The sequence below is a fragment of the Saccopteryx leptura genome, chromosome 3 (genome assembly GCF_036850995.1).
Source record: "Saccopteryx leptura isolate mSacLep1 chromosome 3, mSacLep1_pri_phased_curated, whole genome shotgun sequence".
NCBI classification, from domain to species: domain Eukaryota; kingdom Metazoa; phylum Chordata; class Mammalia; order Chiroptera; family Emballonuridae; genus Saccopteryx; species Saccopteryx leptura.
The window spans coordinates 37,807,944-37,825,162 of NC_089505.1; the positions used below are offsets into that span (position 1 = coordinate 37,807,944).

The 17,219-nt window shown below is 42.3% G+C and overlaps 1 protein-coding gene across 3 annotated transcripts in view; it reads right to left on the reverse strand.

Moving 5' to 3' along the window:
- Positions 1 to 16,805, reverse strand: part of NCOA7 (nuclear receptor coactivator 7) — a 143,393-nt gene extending 126,588 nt beyond the window's left edge. For 2 of the 3 annotated variants that reach the window (XM_066373305.1, XM_066373304.1), the window contains exon 1: positions 16,296 to 16,803. The gene's annotated coding sequence lies outside the window, so the exon portion shown is untranslated. Of the gene's footprint in view, positions 1 to 16,295 lie in introns of all 3 variants that reach the window. The other variant, XM_066373303.1, reaches the window with a different exon arrangement.
- Between the last annotated feature and the right edge of the window lie 414 nt (positions 16,806 to 17,219).

Genomic DNA, 17,219 nt, shown 5'->3' on the forward strand with positions numbered 1-17,219 from the left:
ATATGCTTATAAGATGAGATGGAGAAAACTGGACCGGACATGGGTGGATACTTACATGATGAGATGGGTAAAGGAAAACATTGAACCACAGGGCCATAAGAGGTGTATGCTATAAGACCCATGGGCTGCCCTCAACACAGAGCTGGGAGCTGACCTGCACCCTCAATGTCGAGGGAGAATATAAGTAGCTTAATGCAGAGTTCATTCTTAGGCCTTGTCCTCATTAGTAAATTTACCGCTAACTTGAATTAAAATAGGGATCCCCTTCTAAGACTTCTGGAGGGATAATAAATAACACCCTGAATAATGGCATCTGGGTTCAGGCAGACCTCAGCTGTCTGTAGAAAGGTGGACTTTACCCCGCATGAATCTCAAGTTCTACACCCGGGTGAGGGGCTAAGGAACGACAGGCAGAGCTTAGTGTTAGCACAAGTGAAGGTGATCTGCAGTTCTAGGTGACAGTAAGGTCCACACATCTAATGTGTGATTCCACTGCTCCCCCCCACCAAAAAAACCCAGAACAAAACACTAATGCAATCAGCTCAGAATAAGAAAGATGCTGCTGCTCTGTCACATCCTTTTTCAGGATTAGACTATATCAAGGTGACAGCATTTAACTTTGGGTCTCACACTATATAGAAGCAATATAAGGAAACTGGAGTAACCAGAATGGTTAAGTAACATAAAAATAAAATTTGAGAATATTAATCAAAGGTGCTGATCAGGTTTAGCCTGGAAAGAGTTGAGATGAAATGACAGCATTTTCACATATCTCAAGGATCTTACCTGGTAGGTTTTCAACCTGTTACACTTGGGGACTGGTAAAAACAGAATTATTTCGGGGACCGCTAAGGCAAAAATCACCCTGAGCATAAGCGATTTCTATAATCTTCACACAACATTAGGGTGGTTGAGTCTTTCGCCGACCGGCATGAAATTTCTGGCGGACCAGTCCGCAGACCAATGGCTGAAAAACACTGTGGTAGAGAATTTAGGCTTATACCAATAAACCCTCAAGGGGTATACCTAGAACCAGGCATTAGATATGCTGGGAGAGCAGTTGGCTCAAGTAAGGAAGGACTGTTTTATGGACTGACAGAGTGACTTCTGAATCTCCCAAAGTGACTGAACACAAGCAAAACAATCACTTCATGAGATTGCTATAGACCAGCAGTTCTCAACTTTATCAGAATCAACACCCCTCATCTAAATAAATATCTAAGTATCTCCTGATACTCCTTTTATAATATTGAAATGAAGTTCACAGATAACAAAACCTACTTACACACTTAAGTTTATGAACTCAATATAATGCCCAAAGGAAAGTAATTAATAACAGGTATTTCCATAAGTAAACTCTAGGCACAAATTCATTAGAAGACATGTGAAATACTTTGAAGCGTACATCTGCTTACACAGGACAGGGTCAGCTGCAGGAGAAATGAGATCAGGAACTATTTCACTATGTCTGAGAAGTACAGGAAAATGGAACAGCAGAAGAGAGGGGAAGGGAGAGGACAGGTAATGGTGGGGGGGGGCCTGGAACATTAGAATAAAAACTAGAGCGATAAATAATAACCAAAATGATATGTCTATGCACGGCAATTTAGAACTAATCTTTCTTTCCTTTCAAAAGTCCCAATACATATTCACATAATTCCTATAGAAGATAAGAAATTTCCAAGTGTAAGGGACACTTCTTCCTTGTCTAGGACTATCCCAGGCAGTGCAGGGCATCTGGCAGCTCTGCTCCCCCCCCCCCAGTAACCATGACAACCAAACTGCACCTTGGTGTGGGGATATTGCACCACTGAGCACTAACTATTACAGAGGAAAGTTCGGCTCGATGAGTAAATTAATTTTTAATTACTTTTTAATTAAAGCATTTTATTAGAAAAATTCCTTCAAAGCCGATACTTTATAAACTCTTCACACAAGAAGGTCCCTGAGGTAAGAGGTGCGTCACCTGACTAACCCTTGTGACCCGTGTTCCCAAGGCAGCACCGCACCTTGAAAGCAGGACTGGCCTGGCTGGATTTCAGACTAGTATTTCCAAGGTGCATAGCCCTGGGCAAGTTACTCCATCTCTTCAGTCCTGGCTTCCCTTATCTGTAAAAGGACTGCTCTAGAGGTTAAATGTGTCCTCAATCAGTGCTCCACGGAACAAAAAACTCTATCCACTGAGATTTCAATGAAACCAAATGTTCAAGTGCTCATGAAAATAATTCTTACTGTCAATAACACCTGTCCAGTTATATTCAAATGGACCCTAAACAGGAAAATCACACAGTGAACTAACTCAAGCTAGGCAGTCCTAGTGAATATAAATATGACAGCAAGCAGGAACAGCTCAATATTTATTGAACATTAACCATATGCACCAGATCTTTGGTTCAGTGCTGTTACACAAAGAATAATCGTTGTATGAGGGAGAAGGTGCTGATATTCTTAATCCTTTTCAGATAAAAAATCTGAAGTTTAGAAAGGTTAAAGAACTTATTTAAGGTCAAAGAGTCATGTGTTAGAACCAGAATAGTCAGCTTTGCCTGATACCAAAATCAGAACCAATAACAATAAATAGCCTCTAACGCTAGGCTATATTACCATACAGAATTTTCACTTCAACTTCCTGGTTCTTCCTGAACTTAGCCACCTTTAAAAAGAACAAGAGGGTGAACACCAGCTTTCTGGCCAATTTCCCTTTAGTATGTCAATCCCGAACTCAATATTCTCCAAGGCAACTTCAATTATTAGCAGGGAAATTAAAATGTATACATAAATAAAACAATCAGAAAAAAAGGTATAAAAATTAATGCCAAATAAAATGTGTTATGCACAGAGAAGTATAACAGAGAAAAGGGCCAGGTCACGTGGGCCAGTGTTGTTGGGGAAGGTGTGTGAGCTGGGAGGACACTCAAAGCAAACACTCGATACATTTTCATAATGCTACACACAATCAGCAACCAGCTGTACACCAGCAAGTTTTATCCTTAATGCAAATGTTCTCTCTCAGAGCATTCTCAAGAGGACAGCAATTCTATCACGTTCTGCCTCACCTGTCAGAGGTAAAGATGGGGAGAGAGAGAGGCAAGGAGTGCTTTGGTTAGTACAGTCTATAACGTGGTACATACTCAAACGTGGGTCCAGGACAAGGGCATAATGAAAAGTGTCTAAGAGGCAGGAAACCTGCCCAGCATGAAATTAAATCGGGATTGGGAAATACTATGACCTTTTCTGGAAAAACAAAAACGATGGCTATGAGCTTCAACTATATTTTTCTAGTAGACTAGGTTAAGAAATCATGCCTAAAGTTTAAGTACTCTTCTTTTAAAGGTTTATTAAGCTGCTTGATATAAATGTTCTTGTAGAATTCAGAAGAAAAAATGGCCTTTGCTAGAATGGATTGTTCTTCTCAATTACACCTTCCTTCCCAGAAAGAATTATACAATAGCTATACCGCTCTGTGGTGCGTTGTACTAGTATATAGAATCTATATCTCTGCCCATTTAACCCTGTGGCTTGTGAGGATCGACAGTGTACCTACTTTGACTGAGAGGCCTGCCACATTTCTGCAGTCCACCAGAAGCGTGTGTTCCAGGTAGCTGCTTTTCCTTCTTCAGCACGGATTCGAGGACAAAGACATGTGGAACAGACCACAACTCCCACTTCAATTCTGGAGTCCAGCCCAGCCCTGCCCAATCTAGGCAAGAGCAGCCAAACCACAGTCACCCTGCAGATTCATGAATGTGAAATAAACATTTGTGGTTCTAAGCCACTAAAATTCGGAGGCTAGCTTCTGTAACATTATCACAATGAAAAACCCAAATACCCTTAAAAATATCCTGATCCACAAATCACGTTGTGGATTTCTGCCAGGAAGATCAAAGCTGCATAGTACACATTACTTCCTATATAAACAAGTCTATCAAGGCCTAGAACACCAAAGCCCAGAGACAGGAGCAGCCAATTACTACAAATAACCAAGGAGGCTTCCTTTCCTTCCAGTTGTGATTTATCCATAACCAATGTGCATGGATATTAAGTTTAGCCATTAAGAAGGTATCATCTGATACCAAGGTGACTTCTACACATCTTACTATATTTATCAATAGACCTGGATAGTACTTTTTGTTATGACTTGAATTATGTTCATTACCACTCCAAAAAATGTTGAAGTCATATCCACAGTTCCCCAGAATGTGAACTTATTTAGAAAGAAAGTCAATGCAAATATAATGAAGATGGGGTCATACTGGAGAATGGTGGGCCTCTAATCCAGTATGGCTAGTGTCCTTATAAAAAGTTGGCCCTATGAAGATTGAGACACACAGGGAGCACGCTATGTGAAGACAGAGGCAGAGATAGGAGTTATGCAGCTGCAAAGTAAAAAAATGCCCAAATCACCAGAAGCCAGGGGAGACCAGGAATGATTCCTCTACAGGTTTCAGAGATCATGGCTTGGCTCACACACTTCAGACTTCTAGCTTCCAGAATTGAGACAATAAATTTCTGTTGTTTTAAGCTACTCAGAATTTGTGTTACTTTGTCAGAGCAGCTCTAACAACCTAATTCGCTTTTTAAAAATTTTACACACTATCACTCTTCCAAAAGGATACTATAATACATCAAAAACGGTCTCACTTCCCCTTATCTATTCTGCCACTTTCTCCTATGATTTAAAGGAAATACGGGCATGTAAATTGAGAACATTAGTAAACATTACTGTGAATATTAGAGCAGAAAGCTCACAGTTAACATGTATACCCAAGCGGTTAATTCAAACACACTGTAAGTATTTGAGTAGGTAGACTAAGAACTGACTTGATTATGAAGGGAAGATCTCATAAAAGGGTTTTTGAAATATTCAGAGAATGTAGCAACACCATGTATGACGCCACTCTTATCATATACACATTAGTAATTTCAGTCTAACAAACCCATAGCTCTAGGTTTCTTGTACACACTGATGCTGTCTTGTACCATTGTCCAATTAGTTGTTCTTCACACCCCCATTTCTTCCAGACTGTAATCACCCCGAGGAAAGGGAATGTCTTTTATTGGCCATGTATGAGCACACATATGAGTATACACAAACACACACATTACAACTCCCAGTGTAGGCTAGACATAGGATTTCTATTTAAGACGATGATTTTTTTTATTGTTAGGGCTAAATACACAAAAGAAGCTGACTTCTGGTTATGAAACCATAAAGTCTTACCTTTTCTTTATATCAATGATTTCCATTTTTTAAGGTTATATTCCATATAATTAAGGTATCAGTATTTAACACTTATGTATATTTTTACTTATCATACATGTCTTCTGCATTAATATATGCATTGTAAAACACATTAACAAAAATAGAAGTCATCAAAAGATAATAGAGACGTTCAAAATAATTTCTTCCCATACCCTCATGGGGCATGGGGATCTGAGTTAGAAACAGAGTAGGACAGCAGATAGTGAAAACATTTCCTATGATTTCGTTCTTTCCAAGAAATTAAGGTCTATGAGACTCTAACATACTTATAAATTTTAACCCCATTCTCTGCAGATTCATGAAACTGTCTTAAGCAACAACATTTTATTTTATTTATTAATTTTAGAGAGGAGAGAGAGAGAGGAGAGAGAGACAGGGGGGAGGAGCTGGAGGCATCAACTCCCATATGTGCCTTGACCAGGTAAGCCCAGGGTTTTGAACCAGCGACCTCAGCATTTCCAGGTCGACGCTTTATCCTCTGCGCCACCACAGGTCAGGCGAGCAACAACATTTTAGAGTTGATGATAGAATTGTCCTTGCAACTAAGATGAGTTTGTATATTGGTAGAGTCCCACAGTAAATCTTTTGCTAACTGTGGTATTCTCTGCAAATGGAACCCTTTAGCATTTTACTTTCGGAATGAAAAGCCATTATAAGACTGAGAAAATCAAATTATATAACTTCCAAATTATATAAAGGAGAGAAGAGGTTGAACAACGGGGAAGATGGGACAGAAAACTCATAAATCATTTTTTAAGAATGTCTTCTTAATGACAAGGTAACCTAGACATATTTTCTTTGAATATATGTACCCTGATTTATTAATGTCATCCCATTACCATTAATAAAAATTTATTTAAAAAAAAAAAAAAAAAAAAAAAGAATGTCTTCAACATAACATCTAATCTTCCTGTGTTCTGTATGCATATATATGGACAACACTGCTAGAAAACTGAAGAGCGTAGTGTAAAATAAAACCTCATCAGTTTACTGTAAGGACTAAGCCATAAAACAGCCAATACTGAATTTGTGGCACAAGTGTTTAAGTGGCAAAGAACCTGAAATCAGGGGTCCAGGGTGGTCTTGGCATGGAATTAAGTATCTACTTGGTGCAGAAGACTGGCCTTAAAAGAAGAAATGAGCAAGAAAATCTCAGCTAGAGAGGGCAGCCAGAAAGCCAGAAGCAGGAGTTCCCCTCAACACCCCCAGTGAAAGGAGTACTTAGGTCTCTGACCCTACTGCAGTGCTGAGTTCCGGCAGGTCGAGAGTGGGAGACAAGGCCGAGGCCCTGGAAGGTGAAGAGGGCACAGTTCCATTATGACCTAAGCAGCATTTTGTGACTAACCTTCCGAGGGAAAGCCACCACCCATAAAATCTCATGAATCATTTCCCTTGGTCTACTTATTCTGGAAGAATTAGCCTTGGGGCTGATCTATACACAAAGCAAGTGAGCCAAACAGAGGAAAACACCACGCAGATGGCACGTGGGTGAAGATGGTGGGGAAGTGAAATATGAGTTTTGAAAGGAGGAAGAGAAAGTAAAACATGTCAAAATGAATATGCATTTGGTAAAGTACAAAATGTAAGAATGCTATAATTTTAATAGTTTCTAACAAGTATCACTGCAATACATATGGATAACAAAATAAAAATGTGAAATATGAAAATGATTCCGTTTTTATGATCCCATCAATGGGGAGGGAAACCTTAACATTTTGTCACTTTCCTGTCTTTCCTCTATGCAGGTGCATTTTAAAATCAAATCAGGATATATATATATATTTTCTTCTTTCTTTTCTGAAGCTGGAAACGGGGAGAGACAGTCAGACTCCCGCATGCACCAGACCGGGATCCACCCGGCACGCCCACCAGGGGCAACGTTCTGCCCACCAGGGGGCGATGCTCTGCCCCTCCGGGGCATCGCTCTGCCGCGACCAGAACCACTCTAGCGCCTGGGGCAGAGGCCAAGGAGCCATCCCCAGCGCCCAGGCCATCTTTGCTCCAATGGAGTCTTGGCTGCGGGAGGGGAAGAGAGAGACAGAGAGGAAGGAAGGGGTGGGGGTGGAGAAGCAAATGGGTGCTTCTCCTATGTGCCCTGGCCGGAATTGAACCCGGGTCCCCCGCACTCCAGGCCGATGCTCTACCGCTAAGCCAACCGGCCAGGGCCCAAATCAGGATATTTTTAAAGATTGTTTGATATGCTATCATTTAAAAAATAACTATATTGTTGGATCTGTCTCAAATATTCACAATATCACCCTTGAGAATAACTAATACATAAACAGTTGCTCACTCTGTGACAGAGTTCTAAGTTCCTTACAGATATTTACTTAACTAAATCTAAAGTACATTGTGTTAGATAGACACTGTTATCCTCACTTCAAAACTGGGAAAATCAAGATGAAATTAATGTGCCTAAGTTCACATAGCTGGTAAATGGTGGACGGACTCCAGTCAGTCAACTGGCCCATGAGTCCTTGATCTACCGCAGTGGTAGTCAACCTGGTCCCTACCGCCCACTAGAGGGCGTTCCAGCTTTCATGGTGGGCAGTAGCGGAGCAACCAAAGTATAAATAAAAAGATAGATTTAACTACAGTGAGTTGTTTTATAAAAATTTATTCTGCCAAACTTAGCGAAAATCCGACATAAAGTACTTGGTAAGTAATTATTATTATATGTTTTAACTTGCTGTAACTCTGCTTTATAAATTTTATAAAGTAAAGTTACTTCCCTACTTTATAAAATCACCACTACTGTGGAACTGGTAGGCAGTTAGAAAATTTTACTACTAACAAAGATACAAAAGTGGGCAGTAGGTATAAAAAAGTTGACTACCCCGATCTACCGTAATACCTGCTTCCCATAGACAAAGTGCTTGTCACTAAAATTAAGCCTCATCTCTGATTTCCTTAGGATGTACTCTTAGAATAGAATCACCAATGCCAAGGGATTCCATGAGCTAAACTGCTCTCCATCTATATATACCAATATACCGTATTTCCCCATGTATAAGATACCCCCATGTATAAGACGCACTTTAATTTTGGGGGCCCAAAATTGGGGAAAAAAAAGTAATATACAATGTTATTGAACTCAAGTTTTATTTATCATAAAACTCCTCATCACTGTCAAAACTCCCATCCATTAGCTTGTCCTCATCTGTGTCTGATGACAAATCACTGTCTTCAATAATGAATGCAAAAACAAGTGCAAAAAAGCAGGAACTGCAAGTAAAAAAATCTACCACCACTGTATAAGACGCACCCAGGATTTAGACCCCAAATTTTTTGAAAAAGGGAACGTCTTATACATGAGGGAATATGGTACTTTTCACTATCTGTTGAAAAGGAAGGGGACCCAATCTAAATCTTGCCAGCATTGTTATGGACTTTTAAAATCTAATTATAATTTGCATTTCTTTGATACAATAAAACAATATTTTTTTGTACCTTGGCAATTTGTAGTTTCTATTTTGTGAATTTTTCTATTCCCATTATAGATTCATGTATCCACCTCCCACTTATATTTGATACTACCTAATACTTGCCCCTGGCTGGTTGGCTCAGTGGATAGAGCATCAGCCCAGCACGAAGGCGTCCCAGATTCTATCCCCAGGTCAAGACACACATGAGAAACGACCATTTACTTCTCTCTTCCCCTCCCTCTTCCCCTTCTCTCTCTTCTCCTCCCATAGCCAGTGGCTCAATTGGATTGAGCATTGGCCCTGGGTGCTGAGGATAGCTTGGTTGGTCCAAGCATCAGCCCTGGGCATTGAGGATAGCTCAGCTGGTCCAAGTGTCAGCCTCAGGTGCTAAGGATAGATCCATTGGTCAGAGCATCAGCCCCAGATGGGGTTGCCGGATGGATCCTGGTCGGGGCACATGCAGGAGTCTATCGACCCCTTCTCTCATTTAAAAAAAAAAAAAAGGAAAGAAAATCTAATACCCCAGGTGATGCTATTAGGTGGGACTTTGGGAGTTGATTAGGCCATGAGGGCAGTCCTTTCATGAATGGGATTAGGGCTCTCAGAAAAACAGTCCCAAAGAGATCCCTAGCTCCTTCCTCCATGTGAAAACACAAAGTCAGCAGTGAGTAACCCAGAAGGCCTCACCACAGCTCAACCATGACCTTGGACTCCGGCCTCCAGAATTGTCAGCAATAATTTCTGCTGCTTGTAAGCTACTCAGTCTATGGTATTTTGTTATAGCAACCCAAATGGACTAAATTTCTTACTAGAATGCTTTTCAAAGAGTTAAGGCATCTTAAATTGAAACTATTTTGGAAAGTGGTGTGATTCAAGATAATAGAGGGTTTGCGAATGAGCTATTTCAGCAGGACCCTAGTGACAAACACTACCTTAAGGGTAATCACCAGGACCTAGGATTGAGGACTCATCTGTAAGCACCTGGGACCATAAGGACTGAGCAGGCTGTCCCAGCAGACTAACAACCTGACACTGTGCTTTCATTGTACAGAAGGGCTGGACTTACCCAATGGCAAGAATATTGGTAACTGCTACACAGGGCAACCTCAATTCCTTGTACCAATATGTCTGGTTTGCTTAGTGAGGTCAGAATTACAGAAAGAAAATGAAAGACCCTAACATTTCTCATACCTATGGAGTCACCTCACAAATCCTTCCTATTCTACACAACATACCTGGTTAGTGATCAGAGTCACCACCAACCAGCCAGAGGATTCCACATGAACAGTGCTGAACAAACACAATTAAAGTCTTACTCTGTAAATTCTCTCTTAATCAGTCAACAGCAAATTACCTCATGTCAGGCACTTGCCAACAAAAATAAGCACCTTGGACATCATCTGGTTACTTGAGTTGGAATTAAAAATACCTTACTCACATCCTAAGGAGTCATTCCTTAGGAAAGACCACTCTGTCCAGATGGTTCATATTATCTATCAGGGTCAACATGTGATCACTTCTATTTCTTAAATGCCATCCAGTTGAATATTTTTTTCATAGAAGTAACACTGTCTCCTATTAGATCCGTCAGCTTTAGTGGCACCTATGTGGAGGCTTTCACACCCCACCCCCGCTTTGGTGTGTGTGTGTGTGTGTGTGTGTGTGTGTGTGTCTGAAGTGAGAAGCGGGGAGGCAGAGAGATGGGCTTCTGCATGCACCTGACTGGGATCAACCCGGCAAGCCCACCAGGGGGCGATGCTCTGCCCATCTGGGGCATTGCTCCGTTGTAACTGGAGCCGCTCTAGAACCTCAGGCAGAGGCCATGGAGCCATCCTCAATGCCAGGGTCAACTTTGCTCCAAGGTAGCCTTGGCTGTGGGAGGGGAAGAAAGAGATAGAGAGAAAGGAGAGGGGGAAGGATAGAGAAGCAGATGGGCACCTCGCCTATGTGCCCTGGCCAGGAATCGAACCTAGTACTTTCACACACAGGGCCGACGCTCTACCACTGAGCCAGCTGGCCAGGGCCGAGGCTTTCACCCCTTTGTGTTCCAACAACAGCAGCAAACCCAGGAGAGGGGGCAAAAAAGACACTCTCCCAGAAGAAGGCCATAATAAACATGAAGTTATTTTTAATGAGTGTCAGTGCAGTGTATGAGAGAACTAGTACAGTAAGGCAGGGAAGCTAGAGAAAATGACAGACATGTTTTCTACTGAGGGGAGGGGGACAGAAGAGATGTTTACATAAAAGCTTCAATCTTGGGCTTTTTTTTGACCAATCTTAGCATGCTATACAAAATCACAGTTACTTTTTACTAGAAAGGCAATTTTATTCTTTATGAAAAATGCCTGTTCCCAATATGGGAGCCTGCTGGGGACACTAAATTACACGTGGAAGGCTCCGTAAGGTTATGGAGCCTCAACTAAGAACAGCCTCTGCAGATGGCACCAAACTGAGTGTGGCTTGCTAATGAAAACAGGAGGATAGTGTTTCAAGTAGAGGGAATAGCACGGAGAAGAACAATCATATGCTATGCATGTGCAGGAAGTGACAGTCAGTGTTTGCGTTACTAAATATTCTTAACTTGGGGTCCTAAAACAAGAATGTGTAGGGAAAATGGTGTGTGTGCTGTGTAGACCATGAACTTCCAGAGTTTTTTAAAGAGTCCATGAATTGGCAGGTGTAAGGGTGAGTTAATAACTGTAGGCCAAATGCATGGCAGGAAGGGGATGAGGCCAAGAGATGAATTCCTCAGGGCCCAGGAGACTGGGCTAAGATTCACGGTGAACTCCTTCCTGTGTGAGATGGAAGTCCTTTAGAAGGTCTGAAAAGGGAACTTTAGGAGGAGGACTGGCTGAAATGTAGAGAAAAGTAAAATCCAGCAGCAGTCCAAAGCATCTGAAGAGACAAACCACAGCAGCGGAATGGAGACGGGGGAATTTGGACACAAGGGAATCAGGAGACAAGAGAAGCAGGCCAAATGGTCCTATTTGCTTGTATATGCATAAAATGTCACTGGAGGATTCAAATTAGCTGATAAATATCGGTTGCCAGTGGATAGGAAAAGCAGGTAACTAGGTGGAAAAGATGAGGAGTCCTTTCACTGAATACCCATCTGTATTTTTTGAATCACATAAAAGTGTTACCTACAATAAAAGTTATTTTTATAAAGGACATAGAGATTATTGGAATGAAACGCCTCTCTGTAAAAAATGTGCCCCACATCTCTCTCCAAATCCTCTCCACTGTTTCAAGTTGTACTTCTGAATTCAGATTATTTTTACTGGAAAGCCTCTGACCCTTGACAAAAGCCAATTTCTCTGTTGACCTGGGTAATAAACATATCAAACAGAACTTGGTGTCATACAGATGCGAATAACCATTTACCTGTTAAATTCAACCAACCTAACCGGTAGTTGTCAAAACACCAGAATGAAGTCTGGACAATTAACCAAGGAACTTGATCTTTTAAATTTTGTGGTAAATAAAAAAGGCTCAAAGAAGAATCAGTATCTGGTTAAAACAAGGGTGAATCAAATAAATTACTGATGTGAAAGAGGTCAGATGTGAGGTCCAGCCGTGAGTGTTAAGCTAGTTTCCGGCTAGCCTTTTGGCTAAAAATTATTTCTTTAATTATATGGACAGAACCTTCTGTTCAGCCTAATATAAGGTAGGTACTAAGGATATAATTGACTTAAACTGAATGGTTTCACCAATTTTAAATTAGTGATGAGTGGACATAAATTTATAGTTAAAAATTAAATGCAATTTAGTTTTTAAAACAATGTCACATTGTTTTCCATTTGGCTATAGCTACTTGAATATACTAAACTTGCAATACTTATTGAAAACATTTAATGAAACTGGTAATACTTGTTCAAAGCATATTTAATGGAACTGATTAATCTTGTTAAACAAAAATATACTGTGTCCAGAGACAATTTTACAAGTATTTTCATTTATTTGGTTTTATGTTTCCTATTTTGCCCTGTTCCACAAAGGATATGAGTCAGCTTAAAATAATAAATTCAATAAAATGGTAAAATATAATTAGATAAGAACAAGAATCAACAAAAACAAGGTAGAAGAGAAGCTTAACACCAAAGAGAAGGTAATACCATCAATATTAATGTCACAGGTTGGTACAGGTTTATTAAAATTGAGTTGCAAATTTGACTGTGTTTCCTCATTGCCAAATCAGAAAGGGAAATATAATCAATTATCTGATTCTGGTTTTACATGCTGAAAAATAAACAATAATTTTCCAAGAGAAGTAAAGCTTTTCTTTGGCATTTAGAACTGAATGGAATTTCTCACATTGGCCTTCAAACAGGAGCTATAGAAGGGACCAAGACTTGATTTTAATAACCACATCTCGTAAGTAACATAACAGTAGGTTTCTTGTTACTGTCTTTATTAATAGAATCCCTCAGTGTGAGCACAAGGGAGTGGTTGGGGGGGCTGTAAAGGATGCAAAACAAGGTAATCAAAGAATATAGTTTCTGAAGGTTCTAGCTAGACTCCTGGTCTAATATCTAGAATCGCAGAAGAGGGTGGATGTCATGGCCTTTGTTCAGCTAAGCTTCTATAAACATTATTTCTCCCAATTAAACTTTTGATCAATTTATAAGCAGGTAACTCATATTCTCTGATAAGTGCAGAAACATAAGCTTTCTATACCTCTGTTGAGGGGAGATTAGCACACAACTATTACTCTTTACTACTTCTCCACATTTGAAACTAAAGGGTATAAAATTTTCCTTTTCTATACTTCTCTGCAATCATAAAAATTTTGGTGCCAACACATAAGAATTGAGTGAATCCTGTTAGATGTAAACAATATTAAATATATGGGCTGAAGTTAAAAGGGACTGGGATAAAATTATGCCACGATAAAAAAAAAGTACAGTAAAGCACATGTAGCAAGGAAGGGATAGAGGTTTCTGCAATAAAAACTTAGGCAAGATACAGAAAAATAAGATAAAGTAAATTCAGGTCTTAGAAAGCCCTGACCATGTAGCTCAATCGGTTAGAGCATTGACCTAATATGCGAAGGTTGTGGGTTGGATCTGTGGTCAGGGCACATACAAGAAATAACAAATAAATGCATAAATAAGTGGAACAACAAATCAATGTTTCTCTCTCTCCTTACCACTCCCTTTATAATACATTTTTTAAAAAATTCAGATCTTAATGCAGGATACACACAGAAAAAGGTCTCCTCCATCTTGAGATCAGGAACCAGCAATTCAAGGCCAAATGTACTAGCACAGTTTAAATGCTCAACTTCGATTTGCCAAATGAACAAATGTTTATAATCTACAACAAAGTAAAAAGAGTTTACTGAAACCAGATGGGAGGTCTCTTTTGAGAAGTTTAAAGCGAGCAAGCAAGCCTGATGTGTGTGACAGTGGATAAAGCGTCCACCTGGAATGCTGAAGTCGCCAGTTTGAAACCCCTGGCTTGCCCCATCAAGGCACATATGAGAAGCAACTACTATGAGCTAATGCTTCCCGCTCCTCCCCAACCTTCTCTCTCTTTCTCTCTCCTGTATCTAAAATCAATAATACAAAATCTTAAAAGTAAATATTTAAAAATAAAAATAATAAAGTGAGCAAGCAAGAGCAAAGTAAATGAACTGCTCAAGGTCCTTCATTACAAACTTAAGATGTGTAAAATGTCATTTTTTGTGTTTCTTGAGGGAATTTTTGCTTTCTTGCAAGGAATCATAACATTTTTCATAAGTGCCCTCCCAATCTTACCAGCTTTTGCTTAAAAGAGTGATTTCATCCACATCCAGGAAGAACCCAAATAGGCTGAGAAGCAGTAAGAATAAACTACAGCTTACCACAGTTTTGTGAACCTAAGTCTTTGGGGTAATATGTAGTGAGGACGGTGAAGAGATACTAAAATGACAAAAAAGGAAAGAAAGAAGCAAGCAATAACTGAACCACACCCAGATAATGTTGTTAAAGTGATTGCAAAAAGGTTAATACTGACTCATGAAACAGAAAAAAAACACAAAATAAAAAACAGGAAACAGTGTAAAAAAAACCTGTAAATGTAATGCAGTTACCCTTGATTTTTTTTTTTTCAAGAAAACATTAAACTTAAAAACAGAAAGGCACTGAATCCGATTTCACAACCACCCTGGATGACAAATTTGAAAACTGATATCTTTCTATACTACCAAAAACCCATATAGTTAAAAGTGTGTATCTATAACAGATATCTTGAACAATTTAGAAATCACAAACACTTCTATATGCTTTATTTTCACCTTGTAATAAAAAACATTATAATTAGATCAACCACAACAACTCAACTTTAAAGCAAGTTAATATATCACCTATTAACCAAATCACTCTTACCTCTGGAGTAACTTAAGAGATTCCTGTTAAACATAAATTGCACTTTTTAAAAAAATTGCGTTTGAGAGTTTAACTGAAACAAGTCTGAATACTAGTAAGACTGGAAAACTTGCAAGCCTGGACATTAAGTGAACTTATATTAGCGCTTGGAGAGAGTTACCTCATTAGAGGATACATTATGGCCCCAAAAATATCAAAATTCAAACTTAGATGTTAACCGAATTTGACTATTTATACAAAGAAGCAACCCAGTTAAACTTCATAGGCCACAGGGCAAATCATTTTAATACTAAGTTGTCTTCAGATGAAGCTTGAAACCGTTCATTCAACAAATAACGAATAAGCACCTAATAAGCATCAGACGCAGGTTCTGTCCTCCTGGAATTTACAATGGTTCATTTTCCAAGCTCTAAACCTTAGTACGTTAATATAAAATTAGACCTAACAATGATTCACCTTCGAAAACTCTAAACCATTAAAAAACTGTTGGAATTCATAACCAATTTCTCAGAAATGCAAACCGTAACACCTAGTTGGAAGCTAGGCTGTGCCCAAGGGTGCCTCTGCTGGCCGACTGGGTGCCTGCGTCCAGCAGCTTCTCAACTCCGACACCTGTAACAAACTTACCACTCTTAACCACATCCCTTCACGTAAGCAAGAGGCTTCCAAGTAGGCAGCACGGGAAGACCCCAAGCCCGAGTATCTCCGGCATCAGCTGACTTCTGGAAGGACCTTCTCTAACTAGCCCTAAAATGTTGGCTGTCAGGGTTTGAGCCACCTATTTTATACCAGCCAGCCAGCTCTTAAATACAAATCCACAGCGACTTCCATATGCCGCTAAGATAACGCTTTCCATGTTTACACGTTTAGCTACAACAAAAACTGCATCTGCTCACGCAGCTGAAAAACACGGTGACATACTTCTACCCGAGCTGCTGAAAATCCAACCAGCCGCCACACACCAAACTGTCCTCCCCACCCCCGCCCGCAGAGCGCGGGGGCACCGGGGTGGGCGGTGAAGGGTCAAGCTTCCCTCAGCCACCGCTCGGCCACCAGGGCCCAGGAAGCCACTGTCAGGTTAACCAGGGGCTGCGCCCAGGGCCACTGGCACACCTCGGAGCGCCGCACTGACCCAGGCGGGAGGCAAGTTTGGCGGGTCTCGGCCCCTGCCCGCGCCTCTCCCCGGCAGCAGCAGCAGCTGCGGGAGGCGGCGGGGCTGTCCCCGCCTCAGCCACCTACCTACAGGGTGGGGGCGCCGGCTCTGCGGGTCGGGGAGATGGGGATCGGGCGCACGCATTTCTGGGAGCGGTGGCCTCGGCGGCTCGGCGCGGGGGAGCGCATCCTCCGGGGTGGGTGGGAGGAGGGGTCGGGGAACGTGCGCCGAGGAGGCGACGGGCCAGCAGGGAGGGGCGCCGAGGCGCCCGACCCCGGCCCCGCGTCTGGAGCTGGCGGCCGCGGCCGCCCGCACTCCTCAGGGCACTCCCCTCGAGCGGCGGCGCCCGGCCAGCCCGGCAGCCGCGCCTGCAGTCTGGGCATCCGCCGCCACGGGCTCGCGGGCCCGGCCGGGGGCGGAGAGCCGCGGGTGGCGCGACGCGGTCTCGCGCCCGCCTCTAGCTCCGCCCGGCCCGCGGCACGCTCTGCGCCGCTCCGCAGCGGCGGGGGCCGGGGCCGGGGCGCGCGGAGGTCGGGCTCGGCGGCCCGGGCTGCCGCTGCGGCATCCTCCGCCCTCCCGCCACCTCCGAGCTGGGAGCCTGGACACCCCCGCCGCCCCAGCTGCTGCAGCCTCCGCTGCCCCCGCCGAGCTGCAGCCCTGGCCGGCGGCTCCGCCCCGCAGCCTGCGCGCGCGGCCTCGGCAGGCCCTGGCAGCGAGCTCGTGGCTGGCCCGACGAGCGGCGGCAGAGCCTGGCAGGAGGTGCCTACCTCGCTCCGGGCTGCACCCGTTGCAGCTCGGCTGCCGTGGCCAACACTCTTCGTGGGAAGTAAGGCTTTGAGAGCAGAGCAGGAGTTAGAGCGTCTCCACAAGCTTTAAAGCCTCGCGTTTCCTTCCAGCTTGGGAAGCAGTATATTCAGCCTTCTGTCCTTTCCGGCCCTGCGTTTCGCCAAGGGGCCCACCATCTCCTTCCACTCCTGCTCCCGTCCCCGGTACAGCATCCCAGATGCTGC